Source organism: Aptenodytes forsteri, unplaced genomic scaffold (genome assembly GCF_000699145.1).
Source record: "Aptenodytes forsteri isolate BGI_AS27 unplaced genomic scaffold, ASM69914v1 Scaffold53, whole genome shotgun sequence".
Classification (NCBI taxonomy): domain Eukaryota; kingdom Metazoa; phylum Chordata; class Aves; order Sphenisciformes; family Spheniscidae; genus Aptenodytes; species Aptenodytes forsteri.
In genome coordinates this window covers 6,660,772-6,682,449 of record NW_008795909.1, presented here as the reverse complement: position 1 = coordinate 6,682,449, position 21,678 = coordinate 6,660,772, and the positions used below count along the sequence as shown (strand labels likewise).

Sequence of the window (21,678 nt, the reverse complement as noted above, 5' to 3'; positions counted from 1 at the left end):
TGGCAAAGACCTCACTGGGAGCAAGCTCAGGTGTTCAATATTTCAGCATCTGAGTTCTGTCACTGGTAAAATAGCACTGAAGAAGGTTGGTGAGCCGTATTTGTAAATCAGCTTGTAATATTGAAATGAAAGCTGCAACGTAAGACCAAGAACTGTTGTAGTTACCATGTCTAATAACCATGCCTTGGAAAACTGCCTTTTGGTGTTAAATTGTGGGGAACTTGCACAGTTCCATAGCTAAGAGAGTGTTAAAACTTCATTGGGGAAAAAAAAGAACTTCTGCCTGTAGCAGGTTGTAAAAAATGCTGAAATTGTTATTTGAACCTATCTCTAGGTTTTATTTTATGAGTACACAATGTGTTCTTCATCTACTGTACTGATTGAAAAAGGAACATTGCAAATTTACAGACCATTGTAAAATTGCTTGCTTACAATGATAAAAGCTGCTTTCAGTTTACCCTAAAATATTCGTGATTCTGCTCATTTTCTCACTGATGAAGGATGCTAGGTGGTAACACTTTCCGAGAGTCTGTGTGTTGATTTTAAGAATGCCTCGGGTGCAGTTGTGTGAGTATTTATTTCAGCAGCAGCGGTTCAAGCAGCCTCCTCCGTTCCTGCCCTTGTTCTGCCCTCTGTGATACCAATGCAAATGTTTGTATAACCATGTGAGGAGCTGGACTGAGAAATAATCCACGTTTTGTTTTTTTTTTTTTTAAAAAAGAGAGGGGCTTTCATGCCCTGATTTAAACCAGATTAGCTCCCAGTCTGGTTCATACAGTAACCAGGCAGAGTTGTACCAGCATAACCAAGGGACCAGCACAAAGGCGGGAATGAGCAGGAGGGATGGGGATGCTAACGCTGACACTGCCCCCGGTGATGCCTGAGGACCATATCCAGGCACTTGTGCTCAGCTTGGGGCTGGCAGTGCCCCAGAGCACAACCCATGTCATCACAGGCAGTGAGGAGAATTAGCCGACAGGGGCAAGAGATTTCCTGAGCTGGGAGACGGGCAATGCCACAGGGAGATGAGGGGAAACATGGAGGTCAGGGGCGTGCCTGAACCTCCTTGCAGCTTCCATCTCCTTTTTAGCGACCAGATATGCCCTGCTCAGGCCAAATAGGGCATGCCTTCGTTTTCCTGGGAATGACCACGTCTAGTCTCGTATGATGACAAACAGCCTCAGAGGGATGGGGATGGGGCAGATCACTACCTGGCAAGTGGGATGCAGCTCAGCCTGATTCGGAGCCCTCTGATCTCCCTGCCTCAACCCAGGCAATGCAGGAAAAGCACTTCAGCTTTTATTGCAGAAGATCCAGGTTGTATTTGATTTTGCCAGTGCCAGAGGTCAAGGTACTGAAATATTGGGCCCTTTTGTGTGCTGTATCTCAAAGCGCTGCTTGTTTTCATTAAAGGGGAGCAGGCCTGTGTGATCAGCTCCCTCTTATCCCGCGTGGGGAACCGAGCTCATCCTTTGTGCCGATGGCAGGCAGCTTGCTTTCAAGCCTGAAGCTTAGGGCAGCTGCCGGTTGCTTGTTCTAGCTGTTGGTATCGTTCTTCGAGCGCTTGTCATTCTTCCATTATGAGGAAAATCAATATGAAAACTTCTCTGACAGCATCTCTGCTCTCTCATCTGGCAACGTGCAGCCTGGGCCGAGGGGGGAAAAGCCCACAGGGAGATCTGTTAATGCCCAAACCGTAGCGTGCGCTGCTGTTCCTCCCGTTGTCGGCTCATGGGCTTTCATCCTCTCCTCTTGCAGGGAGCTGAAAAGGATCCGGGCCGACTGTTTGCAGGGGTGGCGGGGTGCCGGGGTTTTCTCTGAAGGGCTGAGGTAGGCGAGCACAGCTCTGCGCAGGGGAGGCCGGCCCGCCGCACCCCGCACCCCGCACAGCCATTCCTTCGCAACTTCTTGTTCAATAACCATTTCCCAAATGGCTACTTTAGGGCCTTTCAGGAATCACAGGAGTTGTCAGTTGTTATAGTAACAGACCCCCTGCTGCTGAATTGGCCCCGAGATGCCCATTTGGGCTTTCGAACAGACTAACACATGCTCATTAGACAAAAAAGAGAGAGACAGATTTGCAGATAGAAAGTTGCTTTTTAAGCATGCTGGATGATCTGTTAAGAGCTCGACTGTGGAAGGGGGCATGTTCTCTCATTATATGCCTGTTACTTTTACTCTTCTTTAATTAACACTAGTTTTACTTTTTCTTGCAAACCAGAATTCTGCAAGATTTCCGTTTCCTCACTGGTAAGGCCAGCAGTGAGCTGCCGCTTTACAAACCAACAATTTTTGTCTTGAGAAAGGAAAGAAGTTGGAGAGAGTTTGACAAGCTTAAATGCAGATCAGTGGTGATTTCCAGAACTATCAGGATATTTACAAAACTCAGAAAATAGTACTTTTAGTCCTAATTATAGAGCATCAGGAGCAACATCAAAAATCAGTAAGCACACTTTGACCCAGGAATGTCCCATTTCAAGGAAATAGCACAGTCTAGATTTTGCTTCAGGTTTAAACCTGAGCAGTCCCATTGATGTTAACAGAGCGACTCCTGAATAACCGGTATCAGCTAAATGAGACCTTGCCCTTGTAAATTTGAGTCCGCATGACTGAAGAGCCTGTATCACTTTATATGAGTTCTTGAGAATATGCAGTTGCAGTAACAAGTTACTTCTTGCCACATATTTGAAGCCAGCTTCTTCCTATGTCACCCATGTCCAGCCTTCATCTGAATTTCATGAAGCAATGTTCTCCTCTCAGCTGTCCTGTAAATGAAAAGCAAATCTAGATTTATAGCAGGCTGGTGTATCTCCAGGTGTAAATAAGAGAGGACTATGGTTGTTCTTGTGCGATACACCTTTTCTATGATGAGGAAGTTGGTTAGGCCGGATGGGCAGGCAGGGTTGTTAGCAGAGAGGGGAAGCAAGTGCTCTAGTACATGAAAGGGGTCTGCAAGGAATATGGGATCTTCTGCACATCGTGCTGGGGATGAGTCGTCTTTGGCTTAAATTGCAGCAAGAGAGAAATTTAGGTTTGACATTAGAAAAAGCTTCATGATAGGAAAGACAATAAAGCGGTGGTCTACAGGATTTCCATCATTTCTAGGTTCCAAAACAAGGTTAAGTAGCCATTTGTCAGGAGCACCGCAGGAGTCGTTGATCCTGCATGGGAGCTTCGAGGCCCGTTCTCTACACATGCAAGCTTGAGAAAAGAGGAGGAAGGGTGTAGTGTGATAAATTGTCCTGTAAATCACAGACTCAAAAAGCATTCGGAAGACACAGTTTAAATGCATCACATTTAAAGTGAATAATGTGAAGCCGATAAAAGAACACATCTAAGAATTGGGGGAGGAGAGAGGGAGGGCTCTAGCTTTGGAGAGAGAGTGAAAGGAAGATACAAATGGGCAGGAAAGAAACTGCAAAGGCAGCTTGCGGAGGACAACTGTGTCAGGAGACCCACAAGTTGGTGGGAAAAAAATGTTTGGAGTTTTGTTCCATCTGTTCTCCTGCAGTGGGGAGCCTAAAAGTCGGGAACAGTTAAGAATACAACAATGATTTGAAGTTTAGAAACAAAACAGAGGAGAAGGGGTTGGTGTAGCTGCGGTTTGTTGGCCCTGTTGTGTGTTGTCTAAGGCACCATCCGTACTGCACGTGTCAATACTGCCCCATTACCAGCAGTGAGCGTCAACGTGAGGCCACCCCTGGTGCCAAGGGCAAAGACCCTGTGAGCAAACACCCAGGGTGATGGCATCTAGACATCCCTGGAGAGGCTGTTATATGAAAGTATTTTCTTGCAAAGGAAAAGGGGAATGGCGATTGCTCGAAGAACCAAGATTTCACAGCTGTGAAACCACACCCGTCCCAGCGCCAGCAAACCTGGTGCCTGCTGGATTGTGATTATTTTTAACAGTACCCTTAAATGAGAACTCTCACTCTGAAATGTGCATGTTCCTCAGCTCCTGGGATGTTCGTACCATGTGGGTCTGTTGTGTGAACATCTTTTCTGCAGGCACTTTTATGGATGTGGCCACTGAACTCAGTGGGAGCCCAGATCTGCATCACCTTTATTTTAAAAGATACTGTCAAGCATGCAATCATAAGTCAAACAACAGGAGAATACGTGCTTTGGTTGTGGAAGACTAGAATTCTAATATTGTGTTGGTGACCTTGAAAACTCCCAAACAAAAAAAGTATACTTTTTTTATTTTTAATTTGCTATACAATGAGTCCCGTAAGAGCTGAGACATTTAGGCTATGCTTTGCCCGCAGGCCCACACAGGCCATCCCATTCATTAAAGGGGATGAAGTTTATGCAAAAATTTTGGCAGCAAGTTGGATAACTGCTCTTGACACACTCCTCACCGCTTTGTTTAGAGGTGTAACAATACTTCCCCAACATTTCCATAAATACTTTCTTCTGCAGAGAGAGCGAAGGGGAGCAGGCAAGGGCAGCGGAGGTCAGGCAAGGAGGGATCTGTGGCACGGCTACAATTGATCTTTCTGTTTTGTTTCTGTGGAACTAATTAAATGGATTAATTGCAGACATTTTTTTCTGGAAACGCCTTCCCCAGTGCTGCTGTAATGGTAAGGTCTTGAAAAAAAGAGCAAGATTTTATCTATGCAGTAACTGGATTAAAGGTAGTAGTTTACAAGGCATAATTTTGAACAAATGTTTTTTAAATATTCAAATCTTCTAGTTAAGCTCCATTAAGAACTGGTTTGTAGGTGCTGAGAAATAGTATGCCATGAGGAGTATGTGTTTTCTGCTAAGCACAGCAGTAGAGGATGCCAGGTACCATTGGCTTCTCCTACTCATCTGTTAGGTCTTTTGTAAGCTATTCTACAGGAAACTTCTATACAACTTTAAAATTTTTGAACTCTGGCTTTTAAAGCTATGATCAGTATTTTAAAAGAGAAACAAATTTCACAAATGCTTTTTGTGAAATTAAATCACTTTAAAAAAAAAAGACTATTTAAGAAGATGGATGCATTCTTTTTGTTTCCCTTCTCAGCTCAAAGAAACAATTTATTAACCCGTTGTTGTTTGATCTGTTGCTAGCTTATGTTTTCTATTGATCTGTTGCTAGTTTATATCTTTTCTATAATATTCTTAGTATGTAAGAGTATGTGTTAAAGTGTATACAGGTATCTCTGGAGTAGATTCCCTCTCATAAATTGGTAGGTTCAGAGCTGGAGGAATGTCTTGGACAAACTGTGAATGAAATATCCTATAATACAAGTAGATGTACCCAGAGGGAACAGTATACCTCTGCTGTGAAACTGTGAATTAACCACAGCAACCAGATAAATTATATTTTTTCTCTCTCCTTGTAACCATAAAATATAGCTATTGAAGGGCCCTGTGCTGTCCTAAGTCCCACAGCAGCATTTGGACTAACATTAGCACTAGCTATTTCACAGCAGGATGTGGTCTGAGTGTAAAATTATAGGGTAAGAATATTAAATCAATTCAGCAATCTTAACTGGTTGGGTAAATACTAGGAATCAGCAGCCTAGTAAAACAATAACAAGCAGGGATGGACTTTTCTTAAAGCGGTTTACTTTTCTTAAAACCTGTGCAATTCGGGCAAAACCAACGCCTAGGAATGCACAACGCATGTTGTGCTGCTATTACAAATGCTGCAAGTGTGTGAATTCATTCAGTTTATTGTAGAACACTGAGTTTGTTTGTTTAAAAGAAAACATTTCTTCTATCACTGCGAACAGCATATATTTCACTCTACTGACTTACAGGTTAAAATCCATTTGGGCTGTAACTTTTAAGCTGAAACAGGCGTAGGTGGCATGCCTGGTTCTCGATTGGTGGATTGTTTCATGTTTTAGAAATCCTGTCTTTTCCAAAATAGAACAAAAATGTTTTGAAATATCCTAAAAAGTGACATTTATAAAGTAATAGAAATAAGCCCAATTTGAAATCTTAAAATATTGTTAATGTTAAAAAGAAAAAAGAAAAATCAAAACATTTCCCAGTAATGACAAATGTTCTATTCCCTGAAGGCTCAAATGTGTTTTTTTATTTTCCTTCAGATCAAATTATCAGTTAAAGGGATATATTTCTGTACAGTGATTCACTCTCTAAAACCATTTTTTAACCACTATCAGAAAGTTGCCAGTGAGTGCTGATAAAATTCCTCACGTTTTGTAGCAGCACGAGCTTATCTCATTCACTCTCATGTCAAATACATTTTAAGCCGTTATGGATCGAGGCATGTTTTGTCATGCCACAGGTTGAACTTAGGGCTACGACGCTGAATCCCCGCGGATGGGGGCTTCTCCAAGTCACGTATAAAGGGACGTCTTTCCTTTTGCACAGGCACGAGGCTGGTGATACAGGTGCTCCTCAGCTGGAGCAAATCCCTCACTAGCAGTGGATGGAGATAGGAAATGGAGTTTACTCCTGCTGATGGATATTTGGCATAGATGTGGGTTTTGAATGGGAGTGAGAGAATAGCCCTCTGCAAGGCAGGCAGAGGGAGTGCCTCTCCTAAATCCGTTGCGGGAAATTACATCTGCCAACCTCACAGTTTATTAGGAGCCGAGTGGTTCGTCAGTGAAGAAGATTTTATGCTGTTAGAGAAGTGATCAAAGTAAACCGGCCTGCAAGCTTTCCAGCTGCTTTCCAGGTTTTCTTAAGGTATTTATTTCCCCAAGCCGGTTCCACTAATGCTGAGATGAGGAGTGTGGAGGGATGGGCACCGCAAGGGCAGAGGGTGGTGAGGCGGGACCAGGGAGAGCCTCGTCTCCCGCAGTGCCAGGCTGTGCTCGCCCGGCAGCAGTGGTACGGGTGAAGATTGCAGTAGTTGTACAGTGCTAGCAGTGCTGAGGGCACGGAGGACTTCCAGCCACATCATAACTCAAAATGATGATCATTTACTCCTCAGAATCTTACAAGTTTCCTAAATTTCAGTGTTCATTTGTAATAGCAACTGGTATTACAGACATGAAGTGAAAGCTCTGAAGATGCAGCCCTCATACCTGCCATTTTTTGGATTTTTTTTTTTTTTTTTTTTAAATAAAAACCCAGAACATAAATGTACCAGAATGGTTAGTCTCTTCCCATTCACACAGCTCCTTATTTTTGAAGCATTCAGGGTGCTATTTCAATCAGGGAGTAAATTGGTTTGCTTTGCAGTTTGCTTTTCAGAGCCTGCAAATACTGGTTTTGTGAGTTAGGGCTGAATCTAGGCTTCTTTATCCACATAACCAACATTTACACAACAGCAAAAAAAGATTCTCCTGGCCCTGATATCATTACAGGCTTCATATTCATTTGAATGAACTATTTTTCACCGCTTTCCTCGCTGTTACAGGTACAAACAAGCCTTTTAACCTAAAAGGGCTTTTCCTGCAATCTGTTTATTCTTCAGCAAGCTTTTCTGTAGGCTTTGCATGCCAGAAGTTGTAGTCATGTTTTCTGCTAATGCCTCGTCTCCCTACAGCTATACACTTGTCCTGTGCCCTTGTTCTGTCTAATTTTGGGGAGCGGGAGGAGGAAGGGAGAGAGAGATTAACAGCCTTTCAAACATCAAGGACATTTACTTGGTTTACATCTGCCAGACTTACTTGGAGCATGCTTTGTGATATTGAGGGATGTGTACACCTTATATTTATCAAAAATAATTCCTTATTAGAGAAAAAGCTACTAATAATTACTAATTTTGGGGAGCGGGAGGAGGAAGGGAGAGAGAGATTAACAGCCTTTCAAACATCAAGGACATTTACTTGGTTTACATCTGCCAGACTTACTTGGAGCATGCTTTGTGATATTGAGGGATGTGTACACCTTATATTTATCACAATAATTCCTTTATTAGAGAAAAAGCTACTAATAATTAATAATTAAGTAACACCATTTGCATGCACAAATCACCATAGTTTGGCTTGGGTGATATTTAATACTGAATCTATCTAGGCAAAGCAATTGTATCTCTGTGGAGATCAGTCCTAACGAATAAAAAATTTGAAAAGATTTTTTAAATAATTTGAGCAAAGAAAATACTCTCTTTTTTTCTGAGACTGTGGAAATAAAGTTTCCGCTTTCCAAAAGCAAATACAGTAATTAGGAAATTTGCAAATGGAATTAGCCTATGTTGGTCTTCATCTTTATTTATGTCATTAAATGGAGTCTTTAATTAGCATATATATTATTCATGTTTCAATACAATCCATTTTATAAGTCCAAGTTCAAATATAAAAGTCAAAATGGGCTTGATGCACCCTATTGTTCACATGCGAAGCAGCTAACATAGATGTAAAGATATGAGGTGAATTGAAACATTCATATTTCATAAGGATGTAGTCTACGTTTTCTGAAATTATGGCTTGAACTCTTATTTTTAACTTTTTCTCATTTGCATACATATTAGTCCCTGTTTAAATGATGTGTTAATTCTATTCATTAGACTTCAGTGAATGCTTCTAACTCTCCTGATAATCAAGCATAGGTCCCTGGAAAGCAAATTATGGACTTTCATGTTGCAAACCCCATTGTAAACGTGACATTTATCACTGCAAAGCCAACTCATGTGGAGCACTTGGCTGCAGTCAGGAGGGTAGAACCCTTTTTCTTATGCTTATGGTAATGACTGTCATCTGTGAATAAGGACCTGGCACCAGGTCCCCCATGTCTCTTCAGAAATGATTGGGCACTTCACAACCGCACCACCTTCTTGATGGTAAAAATGCCAGTTCAGCTCTTTGGAGGAGAAAGAGTAACTTGACTCAGGTCCTCGCACAAACAGCTTCAAGAAAATGGGCGATCAAGAATCTTCTGCATAACGTGGTGGTGGGGATGAGAATTTGGGGACCTACGAGGGCTCTGCAGCTCTCTGGAGTGTATTTGGCTGTCAAAGCAGGAGCCTGCAGGCTTGGCTTTGCTGCTGGCCAAAACTCATTTGTGCTTCAAAATCTCCAAAACGGGGGTCCTGAAAGCAAAAGCACAAAGGTGACAACAGTGCGATAGGAGTCCTTTCTCTGGGTCTCTGAGCCAGATCCTGTAGCGAATGTGGGAACAATCTGTGGGAAGAAAAGGGGCAATGAAATAGTATTGGAGTTAGGTGTCTGCCATTGCATATTGATTTGCCAGGCTGTGGCAATTCATCTTTTTAATTCTAGGTATAAAATCGTTGTTATCCCAGTGGTAAACCGGAGGTGATAATTTCGCAAGGTTTTATGTTGATGGGGTGAGCCCTGAGTGGTGCCATGCAGGGAGTTACCATGTGTGCTCTGATTAACAAAAAAATTGATGGGAAGAAGAAAGATTCTTATGCCATCACTGCGAGGAAATGCTTGACATCTTTAAAGGCCCATAAGTTTAGTTTCCATCTGTTTTTTGCAGAGTCTGGGCCTTTTCAAAAGCAGTGCTGATGTGCTGTAGGGAATTAATTTAGCTCTTTGTGGTAGCAGAAGGTTAGAGTTCAACATCACTGTTTTTGTTATCCACAGAGCTACATGGAACAAGTTCCCTGTTGTATAGTTTAAAAGAATAGGTGGAGACTACTAGAAAGAGACCTGTTGTCCCTGCAGCTTAGTTTTATTCGAGATGCACAGAATAAGAGAGCAGAAGAGAGGAAATCACAGTATTTGATGTACATTCTCAGCAGCTGCTTCATCTCGCCATGTCTGAATGTGTAATCTCACTCTCAGGAGTATTCTGCATGAGAAGCAGCTGGGCGCTTCTGAACATACAAGAAATGCTCCCATTTCACCAGCATTTGTGACAATCCAAGCTGTAGCTAGGCCTATGGGGAAATGAAAAGTCTGTGTTTTATTGTGACTGCGAGATTTCGGTGGGTTGCAGTGTTGTCTATAGGATTTGAGCTTGCATTTGGATGTCCTCTCTTTCCTTAGCAATACTTCCTTGTACTGAAAGCATGCAAGAGAATCCCTGAGCTTTACACCAGCTTTTTTGAAACACTTATACCATCTGCAGCTCTCTCCTCCTTCATTCCTTGGATGATGAGTGTGGGGTCCCATTGACTTCCACACTGTCAAGCTGGGACAGGCTGTGCTAATTCCCTGTGTGCTGAGCACAGTAATGGATGCTGAAGAAGAGGACCTTTAAACCAACCCTAGCCCAGGGTTTAAGGTTATCCACAGTTCTCTTTTTTTTTTTTTTTTTGAAGCCTGGAAAGTAGACAGCTCAACTCACGGGGGAATAAGGCAGCAGATGAGCATTCGCCTTCCATGCTTCCCTCCAGCATCTTTTTTCCCTGGTGCGCCAGACAGCAACTCCCCACCCCAGAGAGAGATGCGTTGGTAACCTCACTCCTCATTTTTTTCTGGTGACTGGATTAACTTTAACGTTGTCATTGCTCTCCGCCAACCTTACTGTATTTACTTAGCTTTCTGCAAAGAAGGAGTTAATTCATGTGGGTTGGATATTTTCTGTTACAGTTCATGTTCTGTATTGACCTTCTTGGCTTCACATATTTTCCCCTTTTCAAGTTACTAGCTGTATCTGAGATCTTAACATTGGTGGGCTGCTTTGTGGAAATAAATATTAATAAGATGGCTGCTGATAGCATCGTATGGGTAGAAACAAATGCTTTTATAATAAATGGAATTTAATATTAATTGAGTGGTTTGGAGTTAAAGCAGGATATAAAGTGACAAGCTCATGGCACAGCAAACTGCCCTTTGCAGGAATCCAATTAGAAGAGCGAGCAGCAAATTCTGAGCAAACTTGCTATAATCACACGGGGGCAATACAAGAGCGGAGCATAATTTGGAGCCTGGGACCTGTCCCCTTGAATGTCTCATAATTTCCATGAATCAACATTTAGTTACTATATGGTGCCAAGTTTGCATTCTTCAGCTCTTTCCTGGCAATGCTGCATCCCATTGCTCTAGTCAAACTGGAGGGAGACAGTATGCTTTGCAATAAAAGGGCACATCAATTAAATGCACTGTGTTCTGCTACACGTCTGTCGGAGAAAAGTGACTCATTTGTTAGCCTGCTGAAATTACTTTGCATTGAAAATCTTATGCTGATGTTACAGGGTTTTGCCTGATCACTTGAAGCTGTTACCTTTGCCATTTCCTCAATGAGAATGACCAAGAGTTGTTCCCTTTCCAAATTGCAGTGTTTGTTCATGACTTGGGAAAATAGATGATTTGCTGAGATGTGTCATAGATAAATAGCTAAATGCTGCCCGGAGTAACCAAGTGCAATTGTCACAGATATATCTCATGTCCTAAAGAGCGACGTAAAGTGTTCATTTGGTTTGAATTGTTCAAAAATACTTTCTCTAAATATTATGTATCATTTTCATCTGGCAGATGGAGTTGCAGAAGCTGCTATGGCAAGAGTTTGTTTATGGCATTTCAGACAACCTGGGTATTGCGTGAAATTGGCTTAGCAAGCCTCTAAAAGGAGGGTAAAGTAAGGGTGTAGGAGTGATAAAGACCTAAGCGCAGCATCTGGGAAGTTGGGGCAGTGCTTCCAGGCTGATGGAGAAGCATGTGAAAAAAAAAAAAACAACAAGGAGCAAGTCAATTTATCCATTCTGTCAAAATGGCTACGATCAGCCAGGAGGCAAATGAATAAATGGATCAACAAGTATTTCACACTTGTGTGTTCTCGACAGGAAATCACAGATCTGAAACCAAATGTCTGGGACAAAACTACCAGAAATAGTGGCAAAATACTCTGCTGTTTAGTCTGCATTTTAAGCATTTTTAGCTCACAAAACTCCTTGAATTAAAATACTGGAATAAAACAGGAACTTGTTACTACAGTTCCCAGTTACGAGCAGAGGTGAAAATAGTTGGAGTGGGTCTAACAGCAGGACCTTGGTCCCCACTGGACCCTGCATACACATCTTGTTGGCCATACGTACCCCCCCTTTGCCTGCATACACGTCTCATCGGCCACGGTGATTGCTGCTGTCTTTTCTGCTGCCACGCTTACTGTCTAATTGCTGCACTAATGGCAGCAAAAGCAGCACCAAAGATCGCATCAGAACATGGCAATGAAATGCATAAATACAGTAGGAGGAAAATGAATGTGAATTGCTAGAGGTGTCAGGACTGAACAATTCAACTAGGAGCAGACATCTCCTACGTTCCTCGAGGACAGTGTGTCTGCCTGTGCAGCCATGTCACTTCATGAGCTTCAAGAAAAGGAAATACTGAGCCAAGAGCTTGTCTTTAATTTACACGTCTGCTTCTGAGCAAGTGCCTGATGGATCCAGGCACGTTTCTTCATACGTTAAGAAGCGTTCATATGTTTTTGCTAAGATGCAAACTGCAATTCTTGTGGGCTTTTTTCTCCTTTTCCCCAGTCCCGCATTTATCAACACTGAAAGGTTATAAAGAGCTTAATAAAAGGTAGATTAAAGCTTTGGAAAGAGTGCAAATAAAGAGAACAGTCTATAAATAGAAAATATATTGAACTGTATCTGGTATTAAGGGATCCAATAATTAACATAGGTTGACTGAATTTCTTCTGTTTCGCTTATCTGCAATAAACTCTTATCTTGAATCAAAACGTTCTCCTCCTGTGATTAGTTTTGTTATTAGATGTTTCTACACACTGATTAAGACAACAGGAAAGCAATAGTTTATTTACGTGAGTGTATACTTACTGAAAAGGAGTTTGTCATGAAAACGTTCTCCTCCTGTGATTAGTTTTGTTATTAGATGTTTCTACACACTGATTAAGACAACAGGAAAGCAATAGTTTATTTACGTGAGTGTATACTTACTGAAAAGGAGTTTCTCATGATGATGAAAGCAGTTTCTAATTTTCAGAATAATTTTGACTGATTTCTTAAAGGTAAAGTCTCTTCTACATCTGTTCCTTTATGATTTTTCAATTCTTCACTCTTCTATATAATTGGGGGCCTGCTAATAGACTTCACGGTAACTCTTCTGATATGCCTCATACTTTGAGTCCTTTTTGTGTAATAAATGACAGTAAAATTTAAGGAGCTTTGAATGGGTTATAGGCCTGATACTTCAAAGATGTCCTTTTCTTAATAAATATTTTGAAAAGAGAACTCTTCCTCCCTTCATTTCAAGCACTTTCAGGATCATCCTTCTAGTCCCCTCTGCCTCATGGTGTAGTGGATTCCACCTCCATTGCTTGCTCATAATATTTCTAGAATTTTTCTTACAGCTTATTTGTTCTGTGGAGATGGTAATTTAAAACAGACATTGTTTTTATTTTCTGTGCTTCTTTATTATGCCTAAGTATGCTTAATCCTGCTTACTGCTTTTTGGTGTTAATTAGATTTTTCTTATAGTATTAATTATCTTGGGATTTGTTTGATATTATTGCTATTGTTGATGCTATGTATTTCTTAGAAACATACTCACAGAAAATACTGCACTGTTTAATGCAAATGCTACTGGAAGGATCCTACTGATGCGGGGACTTTTTATTCTGATGTATTAATTGATGTGGGTCTGTTGTGTTTAGCGAAGGGAGCCCAGTGGATATGTTCACACCACACTGATTGTCTGATTTAACCAGAACACCACTTCAGCAAATACAACTTGCTTCTCTGCGGTATAGCTCTATTAATGCAGAGCTATGCCCAAGGTACTTAGCCCAGCAGATAAGGAGTATTGGAGCGGGCAGAGCTCACACTAACGTGTCTGCATGTCTCCTGGCATCGGAGATAGGTCACTGGGGTCTGACTCGGGTCTTTTTACAGAGCTAGTTAGAGATGTATTCAGCATACCACGGCAGAATGAATACACAACATGGTATTTCTCAGTGGTTCGGTTCAGTGGATGGTAGTTTATTGTCTCTGATATTTGTGTTTCCTTGTCACATTTGTTAACCTTTGAAGGCAAGAAACTCATTAAAGCAATTCCTCAGACACGCATACTCCAGGCTTCCCCAGAGCTCTCAAGTCACTACCAGATTAGTATCAGCGACAGCAAGAAGCAAATCTCCAAATGGGTTGACTGATAGCGAGATTAATGATCCTCAGGACTTCTGTCCAGGTTTATTATTTGGCGGCTTACAAATCTTTGCTTTCAGGAAGATGGGTGGGGAAGGAGGACCAGCTGGCTGCCACGTGGTCTGTCTGTATTAGCGTGATGAGGTGACGTACGTAGCCCTGTCAGAGCACTAGCATTAAGTAGTGTATTTTCAGTGTTCTCATTATCTGCCAGGTACTAAATAATTTGCTTCTCTGCTCTTGGTGCCAGCTGCTCTTTTCTTTTCCTTTGTGCTGTGCTTCCAAAGGTATCTTTTTGTGCCACTTCTAATTGTATTCTAAACAGAGTTAACAGAGAGACCATAAAAATTTTTACGTAGCTATTTCTTTTTGAAATGGCCAATGAAAAAAGCCCACCTTCCAAATATACAGTGATGAAAAGAGAAAGGAAATAATCACGCTTTTAATATTTTATCCTGGCCTCAAATAAGCTAAACATGAAATACATCCAGCAGCGTTGGGAAATCTTCCTAGTTCTCCCATGCAGCTTTAGTCCAGGTGCACATGGACATGTCTGTTGAGAAAGAGGGAGCTTCCCATTGAGTCTTTCATTATATTTAACAAACTGGCATTTCTGCCTGAAGATGGGCAGGGCCATCAAAACAGAGAAGAAACTGTGCCTAAATTCTTAGCAGATTTTTGTGTTATGCTTAGGTCCCAAGCCGTGGCTTGGGATACCTAAAATAATTGTTAATTGTATGTCCTGATGACCCATTTGGAGGAAGGAAAGAATATTTTTGCAAAGGAAAGAGCAGGGCTCTTCCATTTTGAGAGAAGGTAGGTGGGAGTAATTAGGGACATTTAGGTGAATGTTCCAAAGAGGGACCCGGTTTCTGCTGTCCTCTCTTAGGTGGGATCATCTCTGTATTGTTTTTTCTTATAACACAATTTCAATCCAGATGAATTACACTTTGTGTTTAAAAATACCTGTATTTTAACCTCCCAGTGTGCCACCCTGTTTTTATTCTTTCCTTTCTTGAGATTCATCCCAAAGCGAATTCATGTCCTGAAATGATAATATCAAGTATGCCCAATTTTGAGTTCTTAGAGGTGCTACTAAAAGCTCCTCTCTAGTAAGAGGCAACCTTCATTGCATGCTGCAGTTCTTGTGATTACAGAACAACTCTTGGTTAAATTTAGCTTTCTTCTGTGAGAAAGTTTTAGGTTCCTTTTTAATATTACCTGATGTTTAGGGCACTGGAAGTACAGATTTTATAGGAACTGCCTAAGGTATTATTTGATTGGAAAATGCGCGTCTTTGTTTTCCTCTGTGATTTTCTAGTCTTTGTTATGAATGTTGCATTAAATAAATAGTTGGCTCAGGGAGAGGAAAATTAATACGTCAGGTTTCCCTTCGGTTTTTAAAACCGTGCCTTATTTTTAAACCATTTTAAGATACCACCTATAGGTTTCTCTACCTCATTGTTGCCTGAAGACATTAAAGTTTTGAGTGGTAATGCATATAACCGTGGAGCTTGGTCTCTTGCAGTAGAAAATACTGATGAGTAAACCCATTCAGTCATCTGTAAAATTGCTGAGTGTATCCAACACAGCTGCTGTGAGTATTGATTAAAGCAGGGAGGGAAGGTCTGATGCTGCTAGCCCTGTCAGAGGTCACCAGGAGAGTAATTAGCTACCAAGTGCTACAGGGCCAAGTGTCATCACAGATAAGGTTTCACCATCGCCTTTGCTGTTCTCTGGGGACACCAGGAAGATGGGATAAGGAAGCGTGGAAAATGTTTGTGCTGAGTTAAACTAAGATTTATCCACTTACAATTTGCAGTTAAAGAGCTTTCTAAGTGCATTTCTGCATTGGCCACCTGGGCACTTTCTGGTCGCACAGCTGATGAAGGGGGGAGGACTGGAAAGCAGCTCATCTTGGTGTGTGTTGTCGTTTCTTAACTGTTTAATTATTTGAATACCCTTCTAAAAATTATTATTTCTTGTATAATGTCTGAGTTCAATACCATATGTGATGTAAATGGGTATCTAGTCTCTGGTGCAGGATAGGATCTCAGAGGATCGGGAGAAGAGGATTTTTAATTTTGTGGAGAGCTGGGTAGTCAGCTGGCAAATTTAGGCCATAAATATTAAATTAGCTGTCTTTCTGTGTCAAAAATCCCTAGTCTTGTTTGCAGATTAGTTTTTCAGATGGACAATTTTACTAGTGGTGTGTTCTTCATCACAAATACTGTCTCAAAATTTTGTCCACCTTCTTTTTTTTCCGTCTACCTTTTCCCAGCCTTTTTCCCGTCTTTATTTCTCTCTGAGACTGCAGAATGTGTGGTTGTAAGTATGCGTAGTTGGACTGGTGATTAGCATTTGGATCCTTTTAGCTTTTGCAGGACTGTGTGGGTGTGCAACAACTCACTAGTGTGAAAAAGCATTTCTTCTTGCCCAGAGGAAGTCCCCTGAAAGGGACAGCCTACTTTTCACCGTTCTGTTTAGGAAAGGATGCCAAGGACTTGGCACGCTGTGAACTTCTGAAACCTATCCGTGTACCCTCTAGACCTCTCCGGTTATCATATCTGTGCGATGCTTAACACTGCTCAAGAAGACTACAGGCAGAAGTTGCTTTGTGGGGAGAAGGCGAATCATCTTTGGGAGGGATACGCAGGAGAATCAGCATTATTGTAGGGAAATTTTCCTCCTTTTTCAGCGTGCCTTTATTCTCTTGGTTTTTATGCATTCCTGCTTTGTATATCCTACTGTAGCTGAAGTTCGGTCAGCCTTCACTGCCTTACAGCTCCAGTGTAGCATAGGTTCTTTTATAACTCAGCTTTTGAATTCTGATCGTTAAGTGTTAAGACCTGGGAAGGAAAATAATTGTAGAAAATTGGGGCAATATAAGCCATTTTCTGGCCAAAAAAAGAGTAAATGCAGATACCTCTCTGATAGAATGAACGTAATATCACTGCTCTGTGCTGGTCACTTATTCATATTCATCAGATCAGCTTTTTTCATGTGGTTTTCTCTTCTCTTTTTCTTCTTAACGCTTGAGTCAGTTTTATTGCTCATAAAAATCAGTGACTGATGACCCCAGCTAGAGCAGTGCAGACTGCAGACAGCTGTTGTCCAGGCTCCCATCCGCTGCTCTGCTGGTGACATGGTCGTGATTTGCAGCGCTTCTGTTGTTCCGTAGTCTGTGGCTCTTTTCTGAGGAGCCATTGCCAATTCTGACAGTGACTAATGCTTGCCAAGGAATAGTGAAGCTAGTTTAAAGTGCAGAGCCATGTGTTACTAGTACACTTGACTGCATACATACTCTGGTTTTGGTGCCAGCAGAAACCAATCTTAATTGTGTCTCCTGGAAAATATGCAAAACAGTTCAACGAGAATCTGAAGCATCTTTTCTTCTATTGAAAGTGAGAATGAATGTGCAGAGGTAGTGAAAGGGATCGTTTCCTGTCTTTGGATCCTTGTTTGGGAGTTATTTGCAGACACCCCCCCCCGTGATGGAGGGGCATGGTGAATGAATGCCTGTATCCAGGTTGCATTTGATAAAGACCAAGCCATGTCCTGTGCAGCCTGGTTTAGAGGTCCGTTACAGATCATGGTTTGACTCCTGTCCAATCTTGCCTGTTCTGCCCACCAGCTAAGGACTGTGTGTGTAAGTAGGGTGGCTGCATGGACTATTGGCCTCTTCGTTAATAAATGGACATTCTGCAGAGCTCCTGTCTGTGGGAGGCTGTTTCTGGAGGAAGGGTACCCAGAGGACAAGGTTTGCCCTGCTCTGACAGTAGTGAATAGGCCTCCAGGACCCTTTCAAGCCATCTGCCCCCAAATTGGTCATGCTTTAGGAGGTAATGACCCAAGAAGAGAGTAGTTGCAAGAAACTGGGAGTCTAGAGCTCCTAGATGCTATTACAGAAATAAAGTAATATAAATCTGGCTAGCCTTGGAGAGGGAATACATGCTGTTCCAGCCAACAGAAACGCCTGGAAGAAGGAGTAGATCCCTAGTGAACAAGGGAGCAATGAATGTGCCAGTCGCTTCAGCGTGAGGCAGGACACGACTCTTTGGTGTCCCCAAAAAGTGAAGCATTCCCCTTTGATTTTTCCTGTGTTCAGCCACTGTCCGGGTGGTTTCAGCCAGCCGCTGCAGAGGCAATCACTTGCCCCTTCGCAATAATGCTTTGCTCCTTCTCGCCCTGCCTCAGCTGCTCCGGAGCAGCGCAGATCCCTCGCCTGTCGGCACAGATCAGGGGATGCTGCCCACGCTAGATGGAGTATAGAGGAGTAAAGGCCAAACGCTGCCCTCAGAGCTATTCCCAGCACTCCCATCGATTGCAGTGCACGCTGTGTGTTTGTATTGGAGGCAGTATTAACTAAACACTGAGGCGCTATCTTCTACACGAAAATAAAATGCATCCATGCTTTCAGGCCATTATGTGATCTGGTTCTCCCTCTTGCTTTTAGATGAGTATAAAGGAGAAGCTGCTTGAGGTTTATTAACTAATAACCAAGGAAACCCGTTTTGAGTGTCAAAATCTCACGAGGCATCTCTTCTTCTACAGAAGCTAATCTGGTATTTTGCTCAGCGGAGATGGAACAAGCATTTAACCCAGCTAATCAGAACCATCTCTTGGCATATTTTTATGCTTGTGGCTTGATAATAAGGTGCTGCTGCTGCTCTGGACTTTGCATCCTGTTAGTTGACTTTAATAACCCACTGCTGGTATCTGCAAAAAGATTCTGGGCAGGGGGACGCTCTCCCTCACGTCGGCTTTGCATTCAGACCCTGCCTCTGCTCCTTCTCTGGGGACATGCTAATCTCGCAGTGTTTTACTTTCTGCATTTTGGTCCATATGTGACAACTGTGTGTCTGATCGCCACAATCTCGCACAGTTATTGTACCCCAGGGAAAGGGAGCCAAAAAAACATATGAGGCTAGAGAAAACGGTGTGCTTCACTGCACACAGACGTATTTCAGAGACAACAGGCTTTGGTATTTTGCAGAAAAGATGTGGGCTCTCTGAAATCTTCTGGAGGTGAAATCAAGGCTGTGATTTGCTTTTCCTCAACCACTGCTGCAGAAATGCAAGAATTGTTCTAAAAATAGTGTTTTGGTTTTTAAGATTTTAATAATCACTTATGCCATTGACGAGTCGCAATTACTTATTCACTAAGGACTGCTTCTGTGAGGAAAAAAACGGTCATTTTTTTCTGCTGACGGTGTTGGTTTCCTGAGCAAATGGGCACACAGGTGCAAACACCTGCACGTGTATACACACTGGGGTTAAAAGTTACAGGCTGAAGTGCTGATGTGAAAATAGTTGTAGACTTGCACCTTGTCTAGCCCTGCATCCACTCCTACCTCTCTCCATGGCTGCTTCTCCAGTGACTCGAAACAAGCAATTTTCTGCTCTCATCCTCTTCCTTTATCCAGCCCTCCCCATATATGCACACAGATTTACTGCAGCCTCTTGTAGCCTTAGCAACTGCTGCCACTTAAGGTTTGTATACTGAGGGAAAGGTAATGGGTAGGGGAAATGCCAGGGGATAGAAAGGAGCATCCTCAACTGGGGGAGAAGGCAGGTACTAAATTGTCTGAAATGCCTTTCAGTAGCCTCGATCCAAGCTATCAGTATTTATTACTACAAACTAGACACGAGTTTGCAAAAGGCTCTTTTTGGGCCCAGGCGTTTCCTCACCCAGTCAGTCCCAGGCTGAAAAAATGGACGTTATCTGAACTGGGGGCCTGGAGGCATTTGCCTGGCACCCCGAGATGCGTGCTCCCCCCTGGAGCTGCACAGAGGAGAGGTGCAAGAGTAGGAAACAGACCCATAAGCAGAACTTGCTGGAAAATTCATCCAGCAAGTTTGTGAAACCTATCATAAAAGGTCCTTTAAAGATCAATCCACTTTATCCTGCTCTCAATTTTGAGCCTGCATAGTCCCATCAGTGCTGCCTTCTGCTGTCGCCGGGAGCCCCTGAGACATGGGGGGAGTCACCAGGGCAGGGATGCGATGGCCTGTACACAGCGAGCTCAGCTGTAGGGGCTAAACTTGGAATATTTACAGCGATTATGAGCAAGTGAAAAAAAAGAGTTTGAGAGGCATGTCTTCACCTAATGTGCCAGTATCCAGCATTGTAAAGTAACGAGCGTGCTGTGTTATATATGTGTATACATAAGACAAGAGTGTATTTTAGCATGATGTTTGTGACTTGAGAAAACCTTTAGTCAAATTCCATGGTGACTGCCTTTTTAAAACAGCTACAGAAAGTCTTCCAGGAATAAAATACAGAATTGTTAATGACATTAATGATTGCAGAAAACTTTACTATGTGAAATATTCATTTAATACATTGTTATTCAAACATTGTGCTCAGCAGAGATATGCTGGACTGGGTATTCAGCTATCGCCATCATGGGCCTTACAATACCACACAGTGTGATTATCCAACACAATTACATGTTTTGAGGCTATTAAGAAAAAGCTGTCTTATGGCTGCATAAAAAACCATAATGTCAGCCTATCAGAGCCTCTCAGAGTATAAAATAACAAATTACAAAAAATAATTGCTTTTCTTAAGTATCATCAGCTTAAAAAAATCCTGTAAATCCCTACGTAAAGGTCTGTCTTTTTATGAAACACCTTCTTAAGGCCATCATCACCGGGAGAAGCCGTTAAAGGATTTTTGTAGTATTGACTCAAGGGAAAGAGCCCCAAATACATCAAAATCAGGAACATTTTGCCTGTTTCATATTCATAGTTTCTTCTTTATGAGTGACTGATTTATTCTGCTGCGTGCCCCCAGGGTGTGCATTGTCCAAAATAAAGGCTGCCAAAAAAAAAATGAGAACGGGGAGCAAGTAAGGTGGGGGGAGTTCAACCGATGTTTTTAAATGCTGTGAGACTATTGCACATCTTGCATCCTCGTGTGTGAATTCACCTTATGGTGTTTCTTAACAAAAGCATACTCACTAAATAAATAACTTCAGCACAATGCAAGACATCATGCCTGAAAATAGAAAGCTGCTCCGAGACAATTACTCCATGCTGTGAAATCCGCTCTCTCCTGCTTCTGTATTGTCTTAAGTTGTATTTGTGCTGCCATAGCATGTGCTTGCGTTATAAAGCACTGTGACTGTGCGGTAGAAAGTACAAATGCATAGAAAGCAAGCACCCGTGATTATTTTAGGTTCTGGTTTTGCCTAAGAGAGTGGTTTGATTTTCAGTGACTTTTTTGCTCTCTGCCATGTATGGATGTTGAAAACAAAGGGAGCACAAATTACTTTGACAATGTCAGCAAAGCCGGCTCTGCGGAGTGGGCTCTTTATGGAGAGCACAATGCCCGAATTACAGAAAAGCGGACTGCAAGGCAGAAACTTATAAGCCACTACGTGCAAATATGTTTCAGCGAGGGAACCGGCAACTTGACAAAAGGCACAGCTCACAAGGCCGCCTGCAAACTTTGCCCAGGTGTCGAGGAGCAGTTCACTAAGGGCTGCAATGAGGGGGATCCTTCTGCAATGGGAAGCTATTGTTAAGCACCCCGACAGATGAGCGCAGACCCTTCTCCTGCCACAATAGCTGCTCACACCAAGCAAGACTCATTAAATATTCAGTTCCAGCCTCAAGCAGCTCATTAAGTCAGCAATGAGCAGTGACGCTGGTGTTGGAAAACCCTGCCTCAGTTAACATCACCATGCAGAATCTCCTTGGATCTCTTGATGTTATTCTGCTCAGTACCTTTTCTGTGA

At 42.2% G+C, this 21,678-nt stretch overlaps 1 protein-coding gene across 1 annotated transcript in view; it reads left to right on the top strand.

Annotated features, from left to right (window-relative positions):
- Window positions 1–21,678, top strand: part of PTPRG (protein tyrosine phosphatase, receptor type G) — a gene marked incomplete at its 5' end in the record, with an annotated part of 334,807 nt that overhangs the window by 266,936 nt on the left and 46,193 nt on the right. The window lies entirely within an intron of this gene.